General features: G+C 47.7%; 1 protein-coding gene across 1 annotated transcript in view; it reads left to right on the forward strand.

Annotated features, from left to right (window-relative positions):
- Positions 1 to 25,404, forward strand: part of LOC141052043 (cytochrome P450 2G1-like) — a 177,083-nt gene that overhangs the window by 55,825 nt on the left and 95,854 nt on the right. The gene's annotated exons all lie outside the window — the stretch shown is intronic.

A 25,404-nucleotide genomic window follows, 5' to 3' on the forward strand; every position in this document is an offset into this window, starting at 1 on the left:
AATGATGAACGATGACGACTACTGGTTGGCCAGCATCCTGGATCCACGCTATAAAGGCAAATTACAAAACATCATGCCACAGCAGAACCTTGACCTAATATTGGCTAATAAACAAGCAACTCTGGTAAATCGGTTGCTTGAGGCATTCCCAGCACACAGCAGCGGTGATGGTTCTCACACGAGCCGTACGGGCCGGGGGCAGCTTGGCAGAGGTGTTCGTAGTGCACACAGCAGAAGTGGCGTTGGAGACAGGGGTTTCATGACAATGTTGTGGACTGATTTTTCAAGTACCGCTCACACAACTGGTAATACAGCATCGATGGAAAGTGACAGGAGACAGCAGTTATCAACTATGGTTACAAACTACTTTTCCTCCCATATCGATATTCTCCCACACAGGTCATTCCCCTTTGACTATTGGGCCGCTAAACTGGACACCTGGCCTGAATTGGCCCAATATGCCTTACAGGAGCTCGCTTGCCCAGCTGCAAGTGTGCTATCGGAAAGAGTCTTCAGTGCAGCTGGATCAATCCTGACAGAAAAAAGGACCCGTCTGTCAACCCAAAATGTGGATGATCTAACTTTCATTAAAATGAACCACGCATGGGTTTCCAAGGATTTTGTCCCACCTTCCCCTGATGACACATAGGGTGACAGAAAAATGGCTTGCTTTGGTCCACCTCTTCCTGGGACTTCACCTATTTCGCCTTTTGCATCAGCTGAATGTCCAACATCAACATATGCCACTTTCTAAAACTCTCTAACTGTGCTGCCTCCCCCCCATGGCCGGGGTGACCACCTAGCGCACGACACCGTGCGAGTGCCGTTGCCCTGGACAGGTGGGTAGGCCAACTCTTGGGCGCGGGCACTGGCACAGGGTCCCTCATAGTGCAATCAAGTGTCTCTGACGGTGGTGGTGCACACCCGCCGTCAGACACACCGCTGTACTATGAGGGGCCCAGTGCCAGTACCGACGCCCACGAGTGGGCCCCCCTTGCTTGGGCAGGGCCCCAGCATTTGCAATCTTTACCTCTCCCTGCTCCTCCGCTGTGTAATCTGGGCCGTCAAATCCATACTGTGCCTGACACCGTCTGAGCCTGCCTCCTGAGACATATATTTTGAATGTGTACGCTATCCATACATGTTATCCGGGGATACGGTACCCTTTCTAACCTTTGTGCAATCACGTGCAATCCATACTGGGCCTAACACCGTCTGAGCCTGCCTCCTGAGACATATATTTTGAATGTGTACGCTATCCATACATGTTATCCGGGGAAACGGTACCCTTTCTAACCTTTGTGCAATCATGTGCAATCCATACTGGGCCTAACACCGTCTGAGCCTGCCTCCAGAGACATATATTTTGAATGTGTACGCTATCCATACATGTTATCCGGGGAAACGGTACCCTTTCTAACCTTTGTGCAATCATGTGCAATCCATACTGGGCCTAACACCGTCTGAGCCTGCCTCCAGAGACATATATTTTGAATGTGTACGCTATCCATACATGTTATCTGGGGATACGGTACCCTTTCTAACCTTTGTGCAATCACGTGCAATCCATACTGGGCCTAACACCGTCTGAGCCTGCCTCCTGAGACATATATTTTGAATGTGTACGCTATCCATACATGTTATCCGGGGAAACGGTACCCTTTCTAACCTTTGTGCAATCACGTGCAATCCATACTGGGCCTAACACCGTCTGAGCCTGCCTCCTGAGACATATATTTTGAATGTGTATGCTATCCATACATGTTATCTGGGGATACGGTACCCTTTCTAACCTTTGTGCAATCACGTGCAATCCATACTGGGCCTAACACCGTCTGAGCCTGCCTCCTGAGACATATATTTTGAATGTGTACGCTATCCATACATGTTATCCGGGGAAACGGTACCCTTTCTAACCTTTGTGCAATCACGTGCAATCCATACTGGGCCTAACACCGTCTGAGCCTGCCTCCTGAGACATATATTTTGAATGTGTACGCTATCCATACATGTTATCCGGGGAAATGGTACCCTTTCTAACCTTTGTGCAATCACGTGCAATCCATACTGGGCCTAACACCGTCTGAGCCTGCCTCCTGAGACATATATTTTGAATGTGTACGCTATCCATACATGTTATCTGGGGATATGGTACCCTTTCTAACCTTTGTGCAATCACGTGCAATCCATACTGGGCCTAACACCATCTGAGCCTGCCTCCTGAGACATATATTTTGAATGTGTACACTATCCATACATGTTATCTGGGGATACGGTACCCTTTCTAACCTTTGAGCAATCACGTGCAATCCATACTGGGCCTAACACCGTCTGAGCCTGCCTCCTGAGACATATATTTTGAATGTGTACGCTATCCATACATGTTATCCGGGGAAACGGTACCCTTTCTAACCTTTGTGCAATCACGTGCAATCCATACTGGGCCTAACACCGTCTGAGCCTGCCTCCTGAGACATATATTTTGAATGTGTACGCTATCCATACATGTTATCCGGGGAAACGGTACCCTTTCTAACCTTTGTGCAATCACGTGCAATCCATACTGGGCCTAACACCGTCTGAGCCTGCCTCCTGAGACATATATTTTGAATGTGTACGCTATGCATACATTTTATCTGTGGATACGGTACCCTTTCTAACCTTTGTGCAATCATGTGCAATCCATACTGGGCCTAACACCGTCTGAGCCTGCCTCCTGAGACATATATTTTGAATGTGTACGCTATCCATACATGTTATCTGGGGATACGGTACCCTTTCTAATCTTTGTGCAATCCATACTGGGCCTAACACCGTCTGAGCCTGCCTCCTGAGACATATATTTTGAATGTGTACGCTATCCATACATGTTATCTGGGGATACGGTACCCTTTCTAACCTTTGTGCAATCACGTGCAATCCATACTGGGCCTAACACCGTCTGAGCCTGCCTCCTGAGACATATATTTTGAATGTGTACGCTATCCATACATGTTATCCGGGGAAACGGTACCCTTTCTAACCTTTGTGCAATCACGTGCAATCCATACTGGGCCTAACACCGTCTGAGCCTGCCTCCTGAGACATATATTTTGAATGTGTATGCTATCCATACATGTTATCTGGGGATACGGTACCCTTTCTAACCTTTGTGCAATCACGTGCAATCCATACTGGGCCTAACACCGTCTGAGCCTGCCTCCTGAGACATATATTTTGAATGTGTACGCTATCCATACATGTTATCCGGGGAAACGGTACCCTTTCTAACCTTTGTGCAATCACGTGCAATCCATACTGGGCCTAACACCGTCTGAGCCTGCCTCCTGAGACATATATTTTGAATGTGTACGCTATCCATACATGTTATCCGGGGAAATGGTACCCTTTCTAACCTTTGTGCAATCACGTGCAATCCATACTGGGCCTAACACCGTCTGAGCCTGCCTCCTGAGACATATATTTTGAATGTGTACGCTATCCATACATGTTATCTGGGGATATGGTACCCTTTCTAACCTTTGTGCAATCACGTGCAATCCATACTGGGCCTAACACCATCTGAGCCTGCCTCCTGAGACATATATTTTGAATGTGTACACTATCCATACATGTTATCTGGGGATACGGTACCCTTTCTAACCTTTGAGCAATCACGTGCAATCCATACTGGGCCTAACACCGTCTGAGCCTGCCTCCTGAGACATATATTTTGAATGTGTACGCTATCCATACATGTTATCCGGGGAAACGGTACCCTTTCTAACCTTTGTGCAATCACGTGCAATCCATACTGGGCCTAACACCGTCTGAGCCTGCCTCCTGAGACATATATTTTGAATGTGTACGCTATCCATACATGTTATCCGGGGAAACGGTACCCTTTCTAACCTTTGTGCAATCACGTGCAATCCATACTGGGCCTAACACCGTCTGAGCCTGCCTCCTGAGACATATATTTTGAATGTGTACGCTATGCATACATTTTATCTGTGGATACGGTACCCTTTCTAACCTTTGTGCAATCATGTGCAATCCATACTGGGCCTAACACCGTTTGAGCCTGCCTCCTGAGACATATATTTTGAATGTGTACGCTATCCATACATGTTATCTGGGGATACGGTACCCTTTCTAATCTTTGTGCAATCCATACTGGGCCTAACACCGTCTGAGCCTGCCTCCTGAGACATATATTTTGAATGTGTACGCTATCCATACATGTTATCTGGGGATACGGTACCCTTTCTAACCTTTGTGCAATCACGTGCAATCCATACTGGGCGTGAGAATGGCTGGCGAGCTGTTAAGCAAGCTACAGCACCTGTGGTTTGCACACGTAAGTTTTTCATTTTTTCAGGAATGACGGTTAGGCCTAATTCCGGAACTGCAGTTGACCTGCACTTACTGGGAAATCATTGCTCGCGGGTAATAATTGTAATCAGTGATCCCTATCACTAACGTTGTTCAGCGGGTTATCTGCACCTGTAAGCGACAAACGCTGGCCTTTTCAGTGTAGCGCACATGCAGCCACGGACATGTAAGGGCATGACACACCAGTTATTGGCCAATCTCATGTGCCAGAGCCTCACGTGTCCCTCTAGTAAGCCGGACTCGGACCGCGGGGCATGACGGAGTCTTGTTCGTTAACGGAATTAAGCTTGCAATGTGTGCATCTGTTCTGTAGCTGGCATGTTTGAGGTTTCCCAGGTGGAGTCGAATTTAACCGTAGGCTCCACTCCTGGTGGTGCCCTTCTGGACATTCCTTTAAGGTTCAGCTTTGCAACCATACTGGACACGTAAAACAAACACATTGCCTTCATGAACACTGTTTGGAGGGTCATGACTCGTGGGAATAACGCCGCCCAATCAGTTAACCTGCTAGAGAGATCGTTCGTTGCTCCCAAGCATGACATCACACTCCCTAGGAGGAAGGTAATGCCACTGTGGCGATCGTACTCCTGGGGGCGACACAAGTGCACTGATGCTCAGCCACTGCTCGATGAATCTGCTGGTACATTGACCCAGACCACTACATTCCCCTCGCACGCTACATGGCCTGAATCTGACCCTGATGAAACTCAGATTACCCTTCCCATACACAGTTCCATCTTACACGGTGACAAAGAGGAAGCTGCAGATGAAAGTGCAGGTTCGGCCCACCCGCCGTCAGACACACCACCGTACTATCAGGGGCCCTGTGCCAGTGCTGTCGCCAACGAGTGGGCCCCCCTGCTTGCTCAGGATCACAGCACTTGCAAGGTTGAAATACTGTGCAGTGAGATGGAAGATGGGGACGACGAGGAGTCCAGACTAGTACATGGATTCCATAGCGAGGAGACTTATTTCATTGTTTTCAATGTTGGGACAGCAATTTTTGGGGAGCACTATACTCTGGAGAATGATAGATGGGGCCCACCATACACTGGAACATTCCAAAGGTGGACATCAGACACTGGAGCAGCATTTAAAGGGCCCATTATACACTAGAGCATTAGAAATGGGGCCCATTATGTTCGGAGCATTATTTGGGCCCATAAGACAGTGGAGCTTCATCCATGGGGACCAACATATACTGTAGCATTATGTGGAGCTCATCATATACTGTTTCAAACATTATATGGGACCAATGATTCTGTATGGAGAAATAGATGGGCCTCGTCATGAGATGTAAAAAGTGAAGTATTTTTCATTGTACTATACCGCTATTTCTCTGCCGTATCGGAGCATGATCATTGATGAGTTGTGGTATGTGTTAAAGGGGCGCTCTTTCGCCCAGGGCACATGAAAACCTGCAGCCAGCCCTCCCCCCCCACAACTTTAGCCAAATAACCCCCATTTTTCAGTGCGTAACTTGTATTATGAAGTTAATTAAGGTTGACAAGCTTAAGTAAGAAGAATTGATGCTTTTGGCATTCAAATGGGCACTGTAGGTGTGTTTCCTGTCCTCCTCTCACTGCCAACTTTTATTCCCCATTGACTTACATTGGGTTTCGTGTTTCGGGACGACCCCGACTTTTCCCTATAATCGGACGATCTTGCTCGACCCGACTTTTGGAAAAGTCGGGTTTCACGAAACGAAACGCGACCCTAAAAAATCAAAAGTCGCTCAACTCTACTGATTATTGTCCTATGGACAGACTGTCCCACCTCAGCTGTAGATCTCTGCAGTTCATCCAGAGTGATCATGGGCCTCTTGGCTGCATCTCTGATCAGCCATCTCCTTGTTTGAGATGAAAGTTTAGAGGAATTGCCGGGTCTTGGTAGATTTTCAGTGGTATGATACTCCTTCCATTTCAATATGATTGCTTGCACTGTGCTCCTTGGGATGTTTAAAGTTTTGGAAATCATTTTGTATCCAAATCCGGCTTTAAACTTCACACCAGTATCACGGACCTGCCTGTTGTGTTCCTTGGTCTTCATGATGCTCTCTGTGCTTCAAACAGAACCCTGAGACTATCACAGAGCAGGTGAATTTATGCAGAGACGTGATTGCACACAGGTGGATTATATTTATCATCATTAGTCATTTAGGACAACATTGGATCATTCAGAGATCCACAATGAACTTCTGCAGTGAGTTTGCTGCACTGAAAGTAAAGGGGCTCATTAATATTGCACACCCCAATTTTCAGTTTTTGAATTTCCACAAAAATTTAAAATAAACAATAAATTTTGTTCAGCTTCACAATTGTGTTCCACTTGTTGTTGATTCTTCACCAAAAAAGTACATTTGGTATCTTTATGTTTGAAGCATGATATGTGGGAAAAGGTTGAAAAGTTCCAGGGAGCCAAATACTTTCACAAAGCACTGTATATAGAAGGATGGGGGATATTAGTACAGAATTGACCACATTATTTGCTTCTCATTTTTTTCTATTTTCCTCCTCTAAAACCAAGGGACATAAATACAATATGAGGACCAGGACAGGGCCGGCATTATGGGCAGGCAGACCAGGCAGCTGCCTAGGGCCCCCAGGCACAGAAGGGGCCCCCTGCTGGTTCCACAATGCAGCACAAGACAGTTCTTCACTTTGCAGAAGAGGCAGATATAAGTGCATCTTATCTGTTCTGCAATGCCAGCCTTTCCCAGCGCTGCCCTGCCTTGGTTATTTATTTTAATGTCGGTGGTGATCTTGGAGGCAGAAGCAGTCAGGCATTTTTATACTGATCTGACCTACACTCTGCATGTTCTTCGGCTATGGCCATCCATCTTCACATCTTCACTCCTACAGGCTTCAGGGTTATCATTTATACTGTGACTTGATGGCTGCTGTTCAGCGTCAGGACATTACTATGTGATACCTAACCACTGATGTAGTCCTCTCGCTGCACAGCAGTGCCTGTCAGGACACAGTAGCTGTGCTGCCACCCAGGAGAAGTTTTCCCATGCAGACAATGCTACATCACTGAGTTTTTTTCACTGCATCTCCATACCAGTCACACACTGCACAATAACACAAACCTCCAATGTAATAAACATAACAAAAATTTAAAAAAAAACAAACAAACACAAAATGATGTAAAAAAAAAAAACATTGATACCTGCTTTCACTCATCAGGATCCTGCACAGGCCGCTTTGTGGTGTTCGCTGGCATCGGGAATGATGACTATAGATGAGCGAATATGGTGCCGAATGTATGTCTTTACTTCGGTTCCGAACATATTCGGTAATTTCTACTCCGATTGACTCTAATGAAGTTCGGCTGTGTTTGACGAATATTGCAAAAACAATATTAGAATCCGATCGTATTCTGAACCGAATCTGAACAAATTCGCTCATCTCTAATGATGATGTCACTGTGATCTCTGACCACAGGACCACTGCGTTCTTTAATAAGCTGCATCAGTCAGGTGACCTGAGCAGAGCGCCATCAGAAACACCTTCTATGCCATCAGAAGACAAATGTACCACCTCAAACCACCGGTGAGAGTCTGGCTCAAGATATTCGACAGCGTCATCACACCTATACTGCTATATGGCAGCGAGGTATGGGGTCCAGCAACCTATCCAGACCAGAAAAAGTGGGATTCCAGCCCAACCGAAGTCTTCCATCTGGAGTTCTGCAAATATCTCCTCCAGGTACATCGCAGCACCTCAAACATAGCCTGTCGGGCAGAGCTGGGCCGATTCCCCTTATGGCTCACTATACACAAGAGGGCGCTATCACACCAGGCGCATATACAGAACAGCAACCCCAGCTCCTACCATCATAAAGCCCTGCTGAGCCAGAGCCAAGAGCAAGCCAGGAACCTCGGCAGCCAGCTCAACCAAAGTCAGCAACACACTCTAACTAAAGCCCAAATAAAAGAGATCTCAGAGAGCTGCAAGATGCAATACATAGAGGGTTGGAAGAGTGAATTGGAGAACTCCCAGAAACTCACCATCTACCGGTCACTGCGGAGGGACTACACACTGGCTCCATACCTGGAAAGGCTACGCCACCCCAAAGACAGGCAGACCCTGAGTATATACAGATTAAGCGCCCACAACCTAGAGGTGGAAACAGGGCGGCACCGACAGACATACAAGCCACGAGAGAACAGACTGTGCCAGCACTGCCATCAGGGGGCTCTGGAAGATGAGGTGCATTTCCTGCTGCACTGCAACAAATACTCAGCAGTGAGGGACTCCCACTTCCAGAAACTTACCACCCATACCCCAGACTTCCCATCCATGGACGAGGAGAGGAAACTCTGCATCCTGCTGGGGGAAGAAGAATCAATGGTGGAGGTCGCCGCCCAATATGTCACCACATGTCATAAGATGAGAGGAACTAAAGACCTCCAAATGGACAATCACTCCCCATCCCCACTACCCTAATCCACTCCCCTGCCACACTTCTTTTCTTGCTTTGGCAACACTAATTGTATTTTGGTCCTGCCAATAAAGCCTATTTGAATTTGAATTTGAATTTGAACACATCCAATGATAGATAGTACAAGTCACCTTACTGATGCAGCTTATGGGCTCGCTCACATCTGTAATATAACGCTGTAAGCGTCACTCTGTCCGAAACCTTTATAGATTGCGCAAGCGCGACGTGCCTGCGCTGTCTGGCTCCAGATAGAATGAGGCATCCAGCGGTGAGGAGTGTGTATGGCGCCGGAGATGGCGGTACCGTACACACTGCATACCGCCATCTCCGACGCCATACTTACATACCTACCTGACCTGGAGGCGCTTCTCTTCAGCCAGAGACCGGGGCAGGAGTGCGGCCGGAAACGCGCATGCACATAGCGCAATCCGGCACCATTTTACTGAAGACACACTTGCAGTGTGTCTTCAGCAATATGGCACTGGACAGCGCTATGGGAAGCGTGACTATGACTGCACTCCTGCCCCAGCCTCCAGCAGAATGTGACCAGCACTGGAGCACAGGAAAGAAGGGTGAGTATATATTTTTTTTTTGTATGTGTGTAGTTTTAATAGGAGTGAGGGGACCATGCATACCAGGATAGGGGAGGTGAGAGGACCATGCATATCAGGATAGGGGGGTGAGGGGGCCATGCATACCAGGATTGGGGGATGAGGGTTACCATGCATACCAGGATAGGGGGTGAGAGGACCATGCATAGAAGGATAGGGATGAGGGAGTACCATGCAAACCAGGATTGGGGGATGAGGGGTACCATGCATACCAGGATAGGGGGGTGAGGGGACCATACATACCAGGATAGGGATGAGGGAGTACCATGCATACCAGGATTGGGGGATGAGGGGTGCCATGCATACAAGCATAAGGGGTGAGGGGACCATGCATACCAGGATAGGGATGAGGGAGTACCATGCATACCAGGATTGGTGGGATGAGAGGACCATGCATACCAGGATAGGGGGTGAGGGGACCATACATACCAGGATAGGAGGTGAGGGGACCATGCATACCAGGATAGGGATGAGGGAGTACCATGCATACCAGGATTGGGGGGTGAGGGGACCATGCATATGGGTCGCCCTCCCAGGGCCGTGGGGTACTCGGTACCGGGCAGGTGTGAGAGGGGGATGTGTCACAGCAGCGGTGACCCGGTCCGTGGCCCTGGGCACCCAAGTCAATGGCGGATGATGTTTGTAATGTAGTTTATATGGAAAGTTCATGACGCCACCTTTGGTGTTTGGCAAGTGAGGTGTTAGGCAATGCTGCGTGCAGATCCTCTGGGGCTGATGGTGTGTTGCAGCTTAGATGGTGTAGCTCCCCACAGGTGAAGCTGTAACCCCAGGGCAGTGTATAGGCGCAGGCAGTGTGAGGAGCGTGGGTGCCCAGATGTAGCATTGCTGGCGGGGTTGACGCACAATTGAATGGAGGACACCAGGGCTTGTAGTTCCAAAGCTTTACTCACAGTTCATGGTACACACTGGTGCCCACCTCCGTGCTGTGTCCTCCAGGGTAAAGACTCAATCAACCTCCCGGGCAAGTCAGGATTCTCCTCTCCAACACTCCGCCAACACGTGCCTTTCCTGAATGACTCCTCTATTGCGCCTTTTAGTGTGAAGAGCTCCAGTACCTTGGTTCTCTGAAGTCCTCCTGTCAGATGTTCCTAACAACTCTACTTGTATGACAGACAGCTGTAGCCTGATCAGGGACCTCCTGGATCCCGGCTCTCTATCGGTTTTGCTGTTGTGTCCCAAGTCTTAGATGGGTGTAGTGCATTTACAGCGAACTACTCCACCGGTGTCTGCTGCAGAACCATAAGTGTCCATACAACCTTGGGGACCGGGCCCCGGCCTTTCGCTGAGAACCTATAGGCAGGGTTCCTCTTCCAATCCACAACTCCTCTCTGTTCTCCTACTCCTTCGTTCCGTACTTGCCTTTCTCTTTATGGAAGCTTAGGTTGCAGTTCTATGTCTTTCTCCTTCTCTTCTCTTTCCCGTGCCAGCTGGCTCAGTTCACTGAGGCAGCTGCAGCACTCCTTCTCTCCTCGGACCCGTCCTTAGACTCTCCTGACTGACTGTCCTCGCTCCTCTCGGACTCACCCCAGACTGACCTTCTGTCAGACTGACCCCTAAGGGACTGACCTGTAATTCTAAACCTTCCCCATCTTTTATATGAATCTAAACTCCACCCACCTCCCAGCACATCTCGTGTTACGAAGCAAGGGACCACGAAAGGTGCTCTGCTACCCTCTAAGCATGAGCCGCAATGTGATCAGTGCTGAACTATCCTGTGTGGGATGCAGGTGTTGGAGTGCGGAAAGGAGTTCCCAACTTACCAGGATGGTGGGGCACTACACCTTAGGAGAAGGTGCAGTACCTCTGTGGCGACTGAGCCTCAGAGGCGCCACACATACCAGGATAGGAATGAGGGGTGCCAGGCGTACCAGTATAGGAGGGTGGCAGAACATACCAGGATGGGAGACCATATACCAATAAAAATGGTCGCCACCCGGGCATAGAATGGGTTCATAGCTAGTGTATAACTGTATGCAACAGGAGTGATGACGTCACTGTGATCGCTAGCCAGAGGACCATTGCTTCTGTAATAGGGCTCGCTCACACTAGTGAGAGAATTGCACCGATTATTTTAATGACACTTGACACAAACTCTCATCAGGGTTTAAGCAGAGTGTCAGTTTCCTGTGATCCGATTTTCTCACATAAGAGAATGGTATCACAGATTCACAGAAGACAGAGAACTTAATTTCTCCATCTTCTCCCTTTTCTCTGTGTGCGTACATCTGACTGCTCTTGGATAACATCTGAGTGCAGTCTGATGTCTTACATGCATCCATAGACTTGTATAGGTGCATATGGTCTGATTTGTGGAGCACTCGCTGCACCCTGCCATTGTCTTCTTATGCAGGTCTGTGCTGCCCCACAGTATAATTTAGGTCGAGTGCTATCCAATAAAACATTGCATAGCACTCGGCCGTGTTATACGCTAATGTGAGCAAGTCCATAAGCTGCATCAGTCAGGTGACTTGTATGATCTATAATTGTATATTTTCATAATTGCGCTCTGCTCAAATCACCTGACTAGAGTTGAGTGAAACGGGTCGAAAAATTTCAAAAGTCGCCGACTTTTGGCAAAGTCGGGTTTCATGAAACGAAACCCGACCCTAGGATGAGGTCGGCCACGAGGTCGGCGACTTACACGCCAAAGTCGCGTTTCAAAAGTTTGTTTTGCGCTCTTTTTCAGCCAATCAGGATCCACGGACACTGTCGGCAACGTGATGACATAGGCACGGGTCACCACCATCTTTCAGAAGGGCATGCAAGTGATTGGCTTGCTTTGGTGGGCGTCACAGGGGGTATAAAAGGGCGTGCACGCCGACCGCCATCTTACTTCTGCCGATCTTAGCATAGGGAGAGGTTGCTGCTGATTCTGTAGGGAGAGCGTTAGGCAGGGAAGAAGAAAAAAAACTGCTTCTGCTGCTAGCGATTGTGCCTGTACAACACACCAGTCACTGTGTGTGCAGTGCAAGGGGAGGCTATATTGTGGTGTATCAGTGGTGTTGGTTGTTAGGCTGCCTTCTAAGGCTGTGTGCACACGCTGCGGATTTTGCCGCGGTTCCGCAGCGGTTTTGGCCGCTGCGGACCCGCAGCAGTTTCTGCTGCGGTGTACAGTACCATGATTCCCTATGGGAATCAAAAACCGCAGTGCAGACGGTGCGGAATTTTCCGCGCGGATTATCTGCGGTTTTCAATCCGCAGAAAGAATTGACATGTCAATTCTTTCTGCGGATTCTCCTGCGGTTTGCCATCTCCTCCATTGAGGAGATGAAAAACCGCAGGGCAAAACCGCAGAGCAATCCGCAGGTCTTTTGACCTGCGGTTTCACCTGCGGATTTTACAAAATCTGCGCGGATGAATCCGCACCTAATCCGCAGCGTGTGCACACAGCCTAAGGCTTCCTGACGGCTGCATTGCTGTTTACCCACTGCTCTGCAAACTGCTTTTTTAAAAGCAATCCCAATTTTTTTTTTGTCCTGCTGAGGTACTGAGCGTGCATTTTTTCACACCATACAGCGGTGTACGCTCCTCACACAGTACCGTGTAACGGCTGTTATCACAGCCACAGTGAAGCTATCTGTGTGTCACTCTGTGAGAATGAGTCAAGGACATGTTCCGTTCTTACAGACCTGCACCTTCTAGTTTTGTCTAGCTTTCAAACAGTTAAATATATTTGCTGTTTGATCGCATTCAAAACTATAGAGAGACAGCGTGTGTCAGTCCGTATACTTAAAAAACACGGAGCTTGACAATTTAACGTACACCGGACAGCCGTGTACGTGCACGCTCCTCTCAGTACCGTGTAACGGCTGTTATCACGGCCACAGTGAAGCTATCTGTGTGTCACTGTGGAAGGATAAGTGTAGGACTTGTTCCGTTCTTACAGACCTACACTCTAGGGAGATTCCTATTCTGCCCAATTCTACATACACCTTGTAGTTTGTGATACACTAGCCAATTTCTGCCTGTGACATAGCACCGTGATATTCAGTGGGCCTCACACAATCCAAAAGTGTCCAGTGTCCACAAGTGTGTGCAGAAATTCAAAATCTCCCTTATCCTCTAGGGTCTAAGAAGTAAGGTTTCTCCTTGCGGAGAGTGACATGCCAGCTGTGGCTTGTCAAGGTAAGGAGACATTCGCCGTGCTCCTCTGGGAAAATAATATGCAAATTGCCTCTTCAGAAAGAAAGAGGACTTTTACTCTACAGCGCCACCTTATCCTCTAGTCACTTTTTTCACACCTGTGCCATCGAGCCTGTGACAGAGCGCTCTGATATTCAGTGGGCCTCACACAATCCAAAAGTGTCCAATGTCCACAAGTGTGTGCAGAAATTCAAAATCTCCCTTATCCTCTAGTCACTTTTTTCACACCTGTGCCATCGAGCCTGTGACATAGAGCTCAGATATTCAGTGGGCCTCACACAATCCAAAAGTGTCCAGTGTCCACAAGTGTGTGCAGAAAATCATAATCTCCCCTGTCCTATAGACACCTTGTACCTTGTTTTACATTACTATATAGTTTGTTGGATTTTGTCTACATTTCTACAAAAAATGAGGAAGGCTGTGGAAGAGGCCGTGGAATTGGGCGGGGGTTGGCAGCTGGTAATGATGGTGTTGGTGGTGGATCTGATGGTAGTGGCAAGAGCAAAATAGGACCGAATGCAGGAGGTGTTGAGCCTGCGTCATCGTCTGGCTCCATAAGGCTTCGAAGGCTTAGTTTTCTAGGAGTTGGCAAACCGCTTTTAAAGCCAGAGCATCAGGAAAAAGTTTTGTCTTACATTGCTGACTCAGCCTCCAGCTCTATCGCCTCCTCTTCTGAAGTTGTAAAAAGTAAAAGCACTGAGTCGTCATTGGAGGCTCATGTTCATGAACCACACCTTTCCTTGTGTCCTTCACCCCAACCAAGATTGAAGGATGACGCAGGCCATACTACTGATTACTCCATGGAGCTGTTTTCACATACCATGCCTGGATTATCAAGTGAAATGGTGAATTACCCAGGCCAAGATGAATCTGACATGGAGTGCACTGATGCACAGCCGCTGATAGATGATTATTCTGGTACATTCACTCAGAGCACTACATTGTCCTTGCAGTGTACAGAGCCAGATTCTGACCCTGATGAGACTCAGGTGCCCCTTCCCGCACACTATACCACCATACACGGTGACACAGAGGAAGGTGCACATGACATTGAAGAGGAGGTGATGGATGACCCAGTAGTTGACCCAGATTGGCATCCATTGGGGGAAGAGGGTGCTGCTTCCAATAGCTCAGATGAGGAGCATCCACAGCAGACATCGACATCGCAACAGCTGTTATCTGGCAGGCCCGGAGCACTCCAAAGACAGGTTCCAAAAATCAAAAGAGTTGCTGGACAGCTTGTCCAGAGGGTCAAAAGATCACAGCGTGCTAGGCCGCAAAATGTCTGCCAAAGTAGGAAGAGTGCAGTGTGGCACTTTTTTTAACAAAATCCTCATGATCAGGCCAAGGTTATCTGTAAGAAGTGCGCAAAGACCTTTAGCCGAGGGAAAAATCTGAAAAGTTTGAATACCAGTTGCATGCTTAGACATTTAACCACCATGCACTTGCAAGCGTGGACACAACACCAAACCTCAAGTGCCACATGTGCAACTGATCACAACGAAGGTAGTCAGCAACGCTACATTGTTTCCCCCACTGTAAGCCCACCGGTTAGCACAGCAGCAAATGTTGAGGTGTCGTTGCAAGGCCACAGCAGTCAGGAAATCCCACTGTTATATCAACGAAAGACTGATTCTAGGCCATCAGAAAGAACAACAACTCCATCACCATCATCAACCCTCTCTCAGTCCACCCTGTCCACCGCTACTTCCACTATATGCAGCTCTCAAGTCCAGCTCACCCTCCCAGACACTATGAGTAGGTCAAGAAAGTACTCAGTCTCTCATCCGCGTACACTGGGTTTGAACGCCCACATTGCCAAACTAATCTCGTTTGAGATGATGCCCTTTCGGTTGGTGGAAAGCACAGCTTTCCGCGAACTCATGGCCTATGCAGTACCACGCTATGACCTACCCAGTCGCCACTTCTTCTCTCGCAAAGCCATCCCAGCCCTCCACCATCATGTGAAAGACCGCATTGTCCATGCACTCAAGCAGTCAGTGAGCGGAAAGGTGCACCTCACAACATGCATGGTCCAGTCGGCATGGCCAGGGCCGTTACGTGTCCATCACTGCGCACTGGGTTAATGTGGTGGATGCAGGGTCCACAGGGGACAGCGGTGGTGGGACAGTGCTGCCTAGCCCACGGTATAGGAAACAGTTGGCTGTAGGCGTTCGACCCTCCTCCTCCTCCAAAAGCGAAAGCTCGTCCACAGAGTGCAGTCGTACGAGCACTCCATCTGCAGCTGCCACTGTTGCACACGAGGTGTCCCCCTATCGAGCAGCTAGTGGAAAGTGTCAGCAGGCTGTGTTGCAGATGATGTGTTTGGGCGACAGACACACCGCCGAGGTGCTGGCCGAGTACTTGAAGCGACAAACTGAGTCATGGCTGTGCAGTGTACATCTTGAGGCAGGCAAGGTAGTTAGTGATAACGGCCGTAATTTTGTGGCAGCCATAGCCCTTTCAAAACTCAGCCACATACCTTGCTTGGCTCACACCTTGAACCTGGTGGTGCAGTGCTTCCGCAATAATTATCCGGAGTTAACAGCCCTGCTCCAGAAGGTGCGAAGACTGTGCGCGCACATCCGCCGGTCGCCTGTACACTCCATTCGTATGCAGAAGCTGCAGCGATTGCTCCACCTTCCCAACCACCGCCTCATTATCGACATTGCAACAAGGTGGAACTCCACTCTGCACATGGTTGAGCGGCTGTGCGAGCAGAGGCAGGCCATAATGCATTTGTGGGAGGATACACGGCCAGGCACTTTGAGAGCAGACATGGAGTTGACAGGTGTGCAGTGGTCGAAGCTGAAAGACCTCTGTAAAGTCCTTCAGTGTTTTGAGGAATGCACACGGCTGGTAAGCGCAGACGACGCCATCCTAAGCATGAGCATCCCACTTATGCGTCTGCTCATGCAAACTTTGACGCACCTTAAAGAGCAGGCGTCTGCAGCCAATGTTGATGAGGAGGAAGAGGAGGAGGGAATCCTTGATGACATTCAGCCATTGTCTGCTCAGGGACCTCTCCTGGACGAGGTGGAGGAAGAAGAGGAGGAGGAGGAGGAGGATGATGGGTATGATTACTTAGGGGAGGAGGATGCATCTCGTGGGGCAAGTGAAAATGTTGGCGTGGCAAGGTCTGGTACAGGGTTTGTGCGTGACTGGAGGGATGTGGATTTTCCAGAAAGTGCTCCTCCAACCAGCACTCGCAGTGCATCATTGACACCGGGAACATTGGCCCACATGTCAGATTATGCCTTGCAGATCCTAAAAAGGGACCCACGCATTGCCAAAATGATGAACGATGACGACTACTGGTTGGCCAGCATCCTGGATCCACGCTATAAAGGCAAATTACAAAACATCATGCCACAGGAGAACCTTGACCTAATATTGGCTAATAAACAAGCAACTCTGGTAAATCGGTTGCTTGAGGCATTCCCAGCACACAGCAGCGGTGATGGTTCTCACACGAGCCGTACGGGCCGGGGGCAGCTTGGCAGAGGTGTTCGTGGTGCACACAGCAGAAGTGGCGTTGGAGACAGGGGTTTCATGACAATGTTGTGGACTGATTTTTCAAGTACCGCTCACACAACTGGTAATACTGCATCGATGGAAAGTGACAGGAGACAGCAGTTGTCAACTATGGTTACAAACTACTTTTCCTCTCATATCGATGTTCTCCCACACAGGTCATTCCCCTTTGACTATTGGGCCGCTAAACTGGACACCTGGCCTGAATTGGCCCAATATGCCTTACAGGAGCTCGCTTGCCCAGCTGCAAGTGTGCTATCGGAAAGAGTCTTCAGTGCAGCTGGATCAATCCTGACAGAAAAAAGGACCCGTCTGTCAACCCAAAATGTGGATGATCTAACCTTCATTAAAATGAACCATGCATGGGTTTCCAAGGATTTTGTCCCACCTTCCCCTGATGACACAAAGGGTGACAGAAAAATGGCTTGCTTTGGTCCACCTCTTCCTGGGACTTGACCTATTTCGCCTTTTGCATCAGCTGAATGTCCAACATCAACATATGCCACTTTCTAAAACTCCCTAACTGTGCTGCCTCCCCCCCCCATGGCCGGGGTCACCACCTAGCGCACGACACCGTGCGAGTGCCGTTGCCCTGGACAGGTGGGTAGGCCGACTCTTGGGCGCGGGCGATGGCACAGGGTCCCTCATAGTGCAATCAAGTGTCTCTGACGGTGGTGGTGCACACCCGCCATCAGACACACCGCCGTACTATGAGGGGCCCAGTGCCAGTACCGACGCCCACGAGTGGGCCACCCTTGCTTGGGCAGGGCCCCAGCATTTGCAATCTTTACCTCTCCCTGCTCCTCCGCTGTGTAGTCTGGGCCGTCAAATCCATACTGTGCCTGACGCCGTCTGAGCCTGCCTCCTGATGTATAGACATATATTTTGAATGTGTACGCTATCCATACATGTTATCCAGTGATACGGTACTCTTTCTCACCTTTGTGCAATCACGTGTAAGCCATACTGGGCCTGACACCGTCTGAGCCTGCCTCCTGATGTATAGACTTATATTTAGAATGTGTACGCTATCCATACATGTTATCCGGGGATACGGTACCCTTTCTCACCTTTGTGCAATCACGTGCAAGCCATACTGGGCCTAACACCGTCTGAGCCTGCCTCCTGATGTATAGACATATATTTTGAATGTGTACGCTATCCATACATGTTATCTGGGGATACGGAACCCTTTCTCACCTTTGTGCAATCACGTGCAAGCCATACTGGGCCTAACACAGTCTGAGCCTGCCTCCTGATGTATAGACATATATTTTGAATGTGTACGCTATCCATACATGTTATCTGGGGATACGGTACCCTTTCTCACCTTTGTGCAATCACGTGCAAGCCATACTGGGCCTAACACCGTCTGAGCCTGCCTCCTGATGTATAGACATATATTTTGAATGTGTACGCTATCCATACATGTTATCCGGGGATACGGTACCCTTTCTCACCTTTGTGCAATCACGTGTAATCCATATTGGGCCTGACACCATCTGAGCCTGCCTCCTGATGTATAGACATATATTTTGAATGTGTACGCTATCCATACATGTTATCCGGGGATGCGGTACCCTTTCTCACCTTTGTGCAATCACGTGTAATCCATACTGGGCCTGACACCGTCTGAGCCTGCCTCCTGATGTATAGACATATATTTTGAATGTGTACGCTATCCATACATGTTATCCGGGGATACGTTACCCTTTCTCACAGATCCACATCACTAACGTTGTTCAGCGGGTTATCTTCACCTGTAAGCGACAAACGCTGGCCTTTTCAGTGTAGCGTACATGCAGCCACGGACATGTAAGGGCATGACACACCAGTTATTGGCCAATCTCATGTGCCAGAGCCTCACGTGTCCCTCTAGTAAGCCGGACTCGGACCGCGGGGCATTACGGAGTCTCGTTCGTTAATGGAATTAAGCTTGCAATCTGTGCATCTTTTCTGTAGCTTGCATGGTTGAGGTTTCCCAGGTGGAGTCGAATTTAACCGTAGGCTCCACTCCTGGTGGTGCCCTTCTGGACATTCCTTTAAGGTTCAGCTTTGCAACCATACTGCCCACGTAAAACAAACACTTTGCCTTCATGAACGCTGTTTGGAGGGTCATGACTCGTGGGAATAACGTCGCCCAATCAGTTAACCTGCTAGAGAGATCCTTCATTGCTCGCAAGCATGACATCACACTCCCTAGGAGGAAGGTAATGCCACTGTGGCGACCGTACTCCTGGGGGCGACACAAGTGCTCTGATGCCCAGCCACTGCTCGATGAATCTGCTGGTACATTGACCCAGACCACTACATTCCCCTCGCACGCTACACGGCCTGAATCTGACCCTGATGAAACTCAGGTTACCCTTCCCATATACAGTTCCATCTTACACGGTGACAAAGAGGAAGCTGCAGATGAAAGTGCAGGTTCGGCCCACCCGCCATCAGACACACCACCGTACTATCAGGGGCCCTGTGCCAGTGCCGTCGCCAAGAAGTGGGCCCCCCCTGCTTGCTCAGGATCACAGCACTTGCAAGGTTGAAATACTGTGCAGTGAGATGGAAGATGGGGACGACGAGGAGTCCAGACTAGTACAGGGATTCCCTAGCGAGGAGACTTATTTCATTGTTTTCAATGTTGGGACAGCAATTTTTGGGGAGCACTATACTCTGGAGAATGATAGATGGGGCCCACCATACACTGGAACATTCCAAAGGTGGACATCAGACACTGGAGCAGCATTTACAGGGCCCATTATACACTAGAGCATTAGATATGGGGCCCATTATGTTTGGAGCATTATTTGGGCCCATAAGACAGTGGAGCTTCATCCATGGGGACCAACATATACTGTAGCATTATGTGGAGCTCATCATATACTGTTTCAAACATTATATGGGACCAATGATTCTGTATGGAGAAATAGATGGGCCTTGTCATGAGATGTAAAAAGTGAAGTATTTTTCATTGTACTATACCGCTATTTCTCTGCTGTATCGGAGCATGATGAGTTGTGGTATGTGTTAAAGGGACGCTCTTTCGCCCAGGGCACATGAAAACCTGGAGCCAGCCCCCCCCCCACAACTTTAGCCAAATAACCCCCATTTTTCAGTGCGTAACTTGTATTATGAAGTTAATTAAGGTTGACAAGCTTAAGTAAGAAGAATTGATGCTTTTGGCATTCAAATGGGCACTGTAGGTGTGTTTCCTGTCCTCCTCTCACTGCCGACTTTTATTCCCCATTGACTTACATTGGGTTTCGTGTTTCGGGACGACCCCGACTTTTCCCTATAATCGGCCGATCTTGCTCGACCCGACTTTTGGAAAAGTCGGGTTTCACGAAACGAAACTCAACCCTAAAAAACTAAAGTCGCTCAACTCTACACCTGACTGCTGCAGCTTATTACAGAACGCAGTGGTCCTGTGGTTAGAGATCACTCATTACTCCTGGTGTCAGCGCACACAACAGAGCTGCTGGTGCAGGATCCTGATGAGCGACAGCAGGTATCAATCGTTTAATTATTTCTAGTTAATCCAAACCACCATGTAATATTATATTTAGCCCAGACAACACTGTTCAAGGGGGTTCTCAAGATTAGAACATATCACTAAGTCAGACACAATGTATAAAAATACGGACTTTATATTACGGTCGTAATACGCAAAAAATATTCCCTGAACAGTGATCCGTATATCATCCGTTGTCAAGGCGTGGCTACGTTTATATATATATATATATATATCATTGAGACACACACATATATATATATTTACATTTCGTAGAGTTCCACATAGCAGAATAGCCGCTAAATCAATTGTCGGCTTCTGTAAAAGCAATACAAAACCTGACATGAAATGCAACATGGCTTACATACAGTACACCATTTCATTTCATTTATTTTTTTTTACGTCTTTGACTAATAATTACATTAGGGTGTGTGTGAAATTTGGGACATCTAGGTGTTAAATTAAGGGGTTAATTTGTTGAAAAAAATGCGTGGGCTCCCGTGGTAAATTCTCAACCAGAGAGGGAAAGCCAGTGAGTGAGGGCAGATATTAATAGCTTTGAGAGGGACCATTGTTTTTGACCTTTCCTGGCTACAAATATCTGCTCCCAGACACACCAGAAAAGGCGCATCTATAAGATGCGCCTTTTCTGGCACTTAGCCTCTCTATTCCCCCATTGCCCTGTAGCGGTGGCTAATGGGTTAGGAGACATTAAGCTGGATTAGTAATGGAGCGTTTTCAATAAGACACCTATCCATTATTAAATCTAGACTAGTAATGGGTTAAAAGCACACTCAGACATTAATTAAAAATTCTTTTAATGAAATATAGACACCAAGTGACATCAAGTTTTTGACCAAATTTATTCCTCTGCTAATCCATAAAAAAACCGTGGTCCTATAAAAAAAATAAAACAAAAAAGCAACACTATACATACCTCTCCGCTGGTCAGTCAGGTTCCCCACTGCAATCAATCAGAAGGGGTTAACTGGTTTACAACGGGACCGGTGCTAATACAACCAGCCTGCTGTAAACCACTGCCAGAATTAATTTTACACACAAACCCTAATCCAATTATTAGTCAGACATATAAAAAATAAATGAAATAAAATGGTTTAAGGGCCTGTCACACTAAGCGATATCGCTAGCAATATCGCTATAATGTCACTGGTTTTGTGACGTAGCAGCGATATTGCTAGTGATATCGCTATGTCTGATACTTACCTCCGACCGGCTCCCCCGCTGATTATTGCTGGTCGCGTGAGAACGTCCTGGGGCCGTTTCTCATCATCATCTTCCTGCTGGGCTTCCTGTGGCGCCGATGAGCGATGCGTGGACGCAGGCGGAGGATGTCAGGATCGCCTCGTCTGACAGGTAAGTAGCGACGCCCGACCGCTGCTATGTCGCTGGTGAGATCTGCCTGTGTGGCAGCTCACTAGCGACCACTTAGCGATGCACCAGCGATCCTGACCGCGTCATATCGCTGGTCGGGATTGCTGGTGCATCGCTAAGTGTGACAGTACCTTTACTGTATGTAAACCATGTGTCATTTCATGTCGGGATCTGTAATGATTTTACAGAAGCTGGCAATTGATTTTGCGGCTATTCTGCTATGTAGAACTCTATGAAATATTAATATATAAATGTGTCTCAAAGACATGTATATATATATATATATATATATATATATATTGTAGGGATTCAACTCGCTTAGGAGCCACGGGAGCTCACAGGGTTTATTCCTTCATAACCCATAAAGCAGCACATAACACAAGGAATAGCCTTTAGCTCAGGCGAAAGAAAGCATAAGTGTCCATGATTTCAGGCTCAGTCCTGGAGCCTCAGCAAACACAGGAGGCTTATCCATCCTCACATACAGCAAATATACATAGGCCTCACCGGGTCAGTAACCTCAGCACGTGGTCTTCAGGAAGGTAGCACACCTTCCTCCAAACAGGCCTGCCGGGACCTTCCACATGGCCCAATCAGATCCATGCGCTCTCTCTCATGTGACCGGACCTCAGGTACCTTATATGGTCCATAACCACACCCACAGGTGATCACATGGCTATGACCTCACTAAAGGTCCTATTACACACAGCCACACATATACTTTATTATGACACTCTTAAACACACCCCTGGGTGGGTTTGTAGGTAACCAGGCCGCCCAAATCTCTAGTTACCTGGAGACTTCTCCCTTACACATTGAAGCAACACCTCAGCAATATCATTGCTGAACAACACATAAGTCTCCATCCCAAAGCCATCCACTTTGGGATACATAACGGCCATTCCATATTCTGCCATTCATTCTTTCTCCTAGGACATCCACACAGCACCCCCTAGCGGACTCAGTGGTTACTATACCACTATATATATATATATATATATACAGTATATACTGTATGTATATATATGTATTCTATGCTTATATATCTATTCTTTTGTTACTTTATTAAACATGTCAGTGTGATTTTATGTATCGCAAAATGAATTGCCGGCTTTTGTTAAAGGACACCGAGTGCGTATTTCTTGCAAGTCACACGTCTGGTCAGTGTGTAATCCGTACTTTTCTCGCCCCCATTGACTTTTGCATTGGCGTATTTTTGGAGGAATACGCTGACAATCGCAGCATGCTGCGATTTTCTCAGCCCATAAAATACGGCCGAGAAATATACGGCTGATGGGAGCTGCCCTATATGGGCTGCATATAGAAAAAATTTGAATTTGGGGGGCCGCATTCTTTGAAGGACAAAGTGACACTTTAGTGATACCATTTTTTTTCTGCTTACCTTTTGAACATGCTTGCCATGTTTTTTTTTATTTCTTTAGAGCTATGGTTGTTATGGATGTGGTGATAACAAATGTGCTTCATATTGTAGTTATGTCCCCATATTGTAGTTATGTCCTCATATCCAGGTCTCGATATTATAGTCATGTCCCCATATCCAGGTCCTCATATTGTATTTATGTCCCTAAGTTTTAGAGGAGGAAAATAGAAAAAAAGGGAAGCAAAAAATGTGGTCAATTCTGTACTAATATGCCCCATCCTGGTATATATATATATGTCCCCAATCCAGGTATACATGACCCCCTCATCCCTATGCTGGTATGCTTGGCCCCCTCATCTCTATTCTGGTATGCATGGTCCCCATCCCCATCCCTATCCTGCCAAGCATGGTGCCCATTCTCATACTGGTATTCACTGTCACCTCATCTATATTCTGGTATGCATGGCCCCACATCCTCATCCTGGTATACATGGTCCCCTCTTCCCTATCCTGGTATGCATGGACCCATGATTTTTATCCTGGTATGCATGGCCCCCTCCTTGGACAAAAATGTTGTCTTTGTTATGTGAATGGCTTCTTGGTGCTTAAAAACGTTGATACTATGCACTGAATTGACTGTAAGGCCGGAGTCACACTAGAGAGAAATACGGACGAGTGCTATGCGATCAAAAATCGCAGGGCACTCGGACCAATATTAATTGTGGGGCAGCTCGCATCATCCGTTTTTTTCTCGCCCGTTTTATATGTGCTAGCGAAATCGCAGCATTCTTCTATTTCCACCGTATTTTGGTCGAAACTCGCCAATGCAAGTCTATGGGTGCGAGAAAAAAAACAGATTTCACACAGACCAGAAAGTTTTGTATCACCCAGAGCGGGGTACTCAGGTCGCCGGGCGGCGTTGGTTTCAGGGGGTCACGGGGATGGCAGCCGTGCCTGGTGCCTGTGCTCCAGGGACAGTGAAATAGGGGCTAAAAATGAAAGAAAAAATAAAAGAAAGAGTTTGTGACGCCAGTTGGAGTCTTCAACTGTTAGACAGACTTCACTGCAGATGATCCCTGGGGGGGTAAATGATGATGATGGCAGTGCAGGTGTTTAAACACCTCCAACTAGGGCTGGCCCCCAGAGATAGTGAAGAAAGTGATAGTAGAGAGTAACAAGGCAGGAGACGAGGAAAGTCACTTTATCATTTACTGAAGTCCAGATGCAATTCAGAGGATAAAATACAACTCTCTCACCAGGTTTACAATCTGTTCTGCACGGTGGGAGTTACACTTCTCCGCTGTGGTTCAGTGTAAACTTCCTGCTGCTCTGATCCCTTCAGGGACAAAGGTTTCCCAGAGTCTGAAACTTCTAGTACTACCAGTACTCACAGTGTTTTCTGCCCCAGCAACATGCAGCTTGAATCCTATGTGAGGCACGTGTTTGTTCTGGCGTAATCCCTCACTGATTCACTGTTGCTGTAGTTTTCCTGGGAGAAGACACTCTACTGCTGGTTGTGTAAACCACATAGCCTCTCAGCTTACCATCTGACTCTAGAAGCATAGATGGCCTAGGGGCTGAAGCCCTGATCCTTCTCAGCATTGTTCCTGGAGAGAGCACATGTAACTGCTCCAAGAACATTCTCCATCTTTTCTCACCGTCTTTCCTAACAGACTAACAACTCCTCCCCCCCAGTTAGGGTATCTCTGCAAAGCTCTAAGCTTCAGACAAGTAAGGGAGTGAGGTAAAATTGTGTGCACAGTTGTCTCCAGCAGAGAAAGCATAACTCCCATCATTTACAAAACATATATAAAATAACACATATTTGACCATTTTGTGGCAGAGTCGGATGGTAAGCTGAGAGGCTGTGTGGTTTACACAACCAGCAGTAGAGTGTTTTCTCCCAGGAAAACTACAGCAACATGGAATCAGAGAAGTATTACGCCAGAACAAACACATGCCTCACATAGGATTCAAGCTGCATGTTCCCGGGG

The sequence above is a fragment of the Dendrobates tinctorius genome, unplaced genomic scaffold (genome assembly GCF_039654945.1).
Source record: "Dendrobates tinctorius isolate UK_male_01 unplaced genomic scaffold, ASM3965494v1 ptg000158l, whole genome shotgun sequence".
Classification (NCBI taxonomy): Eukaryota; Metazoa; Chordata; class Amphibia; order Anura; family Dendrobatidae; genus Dendrobates; species Dendrobates tinctorius.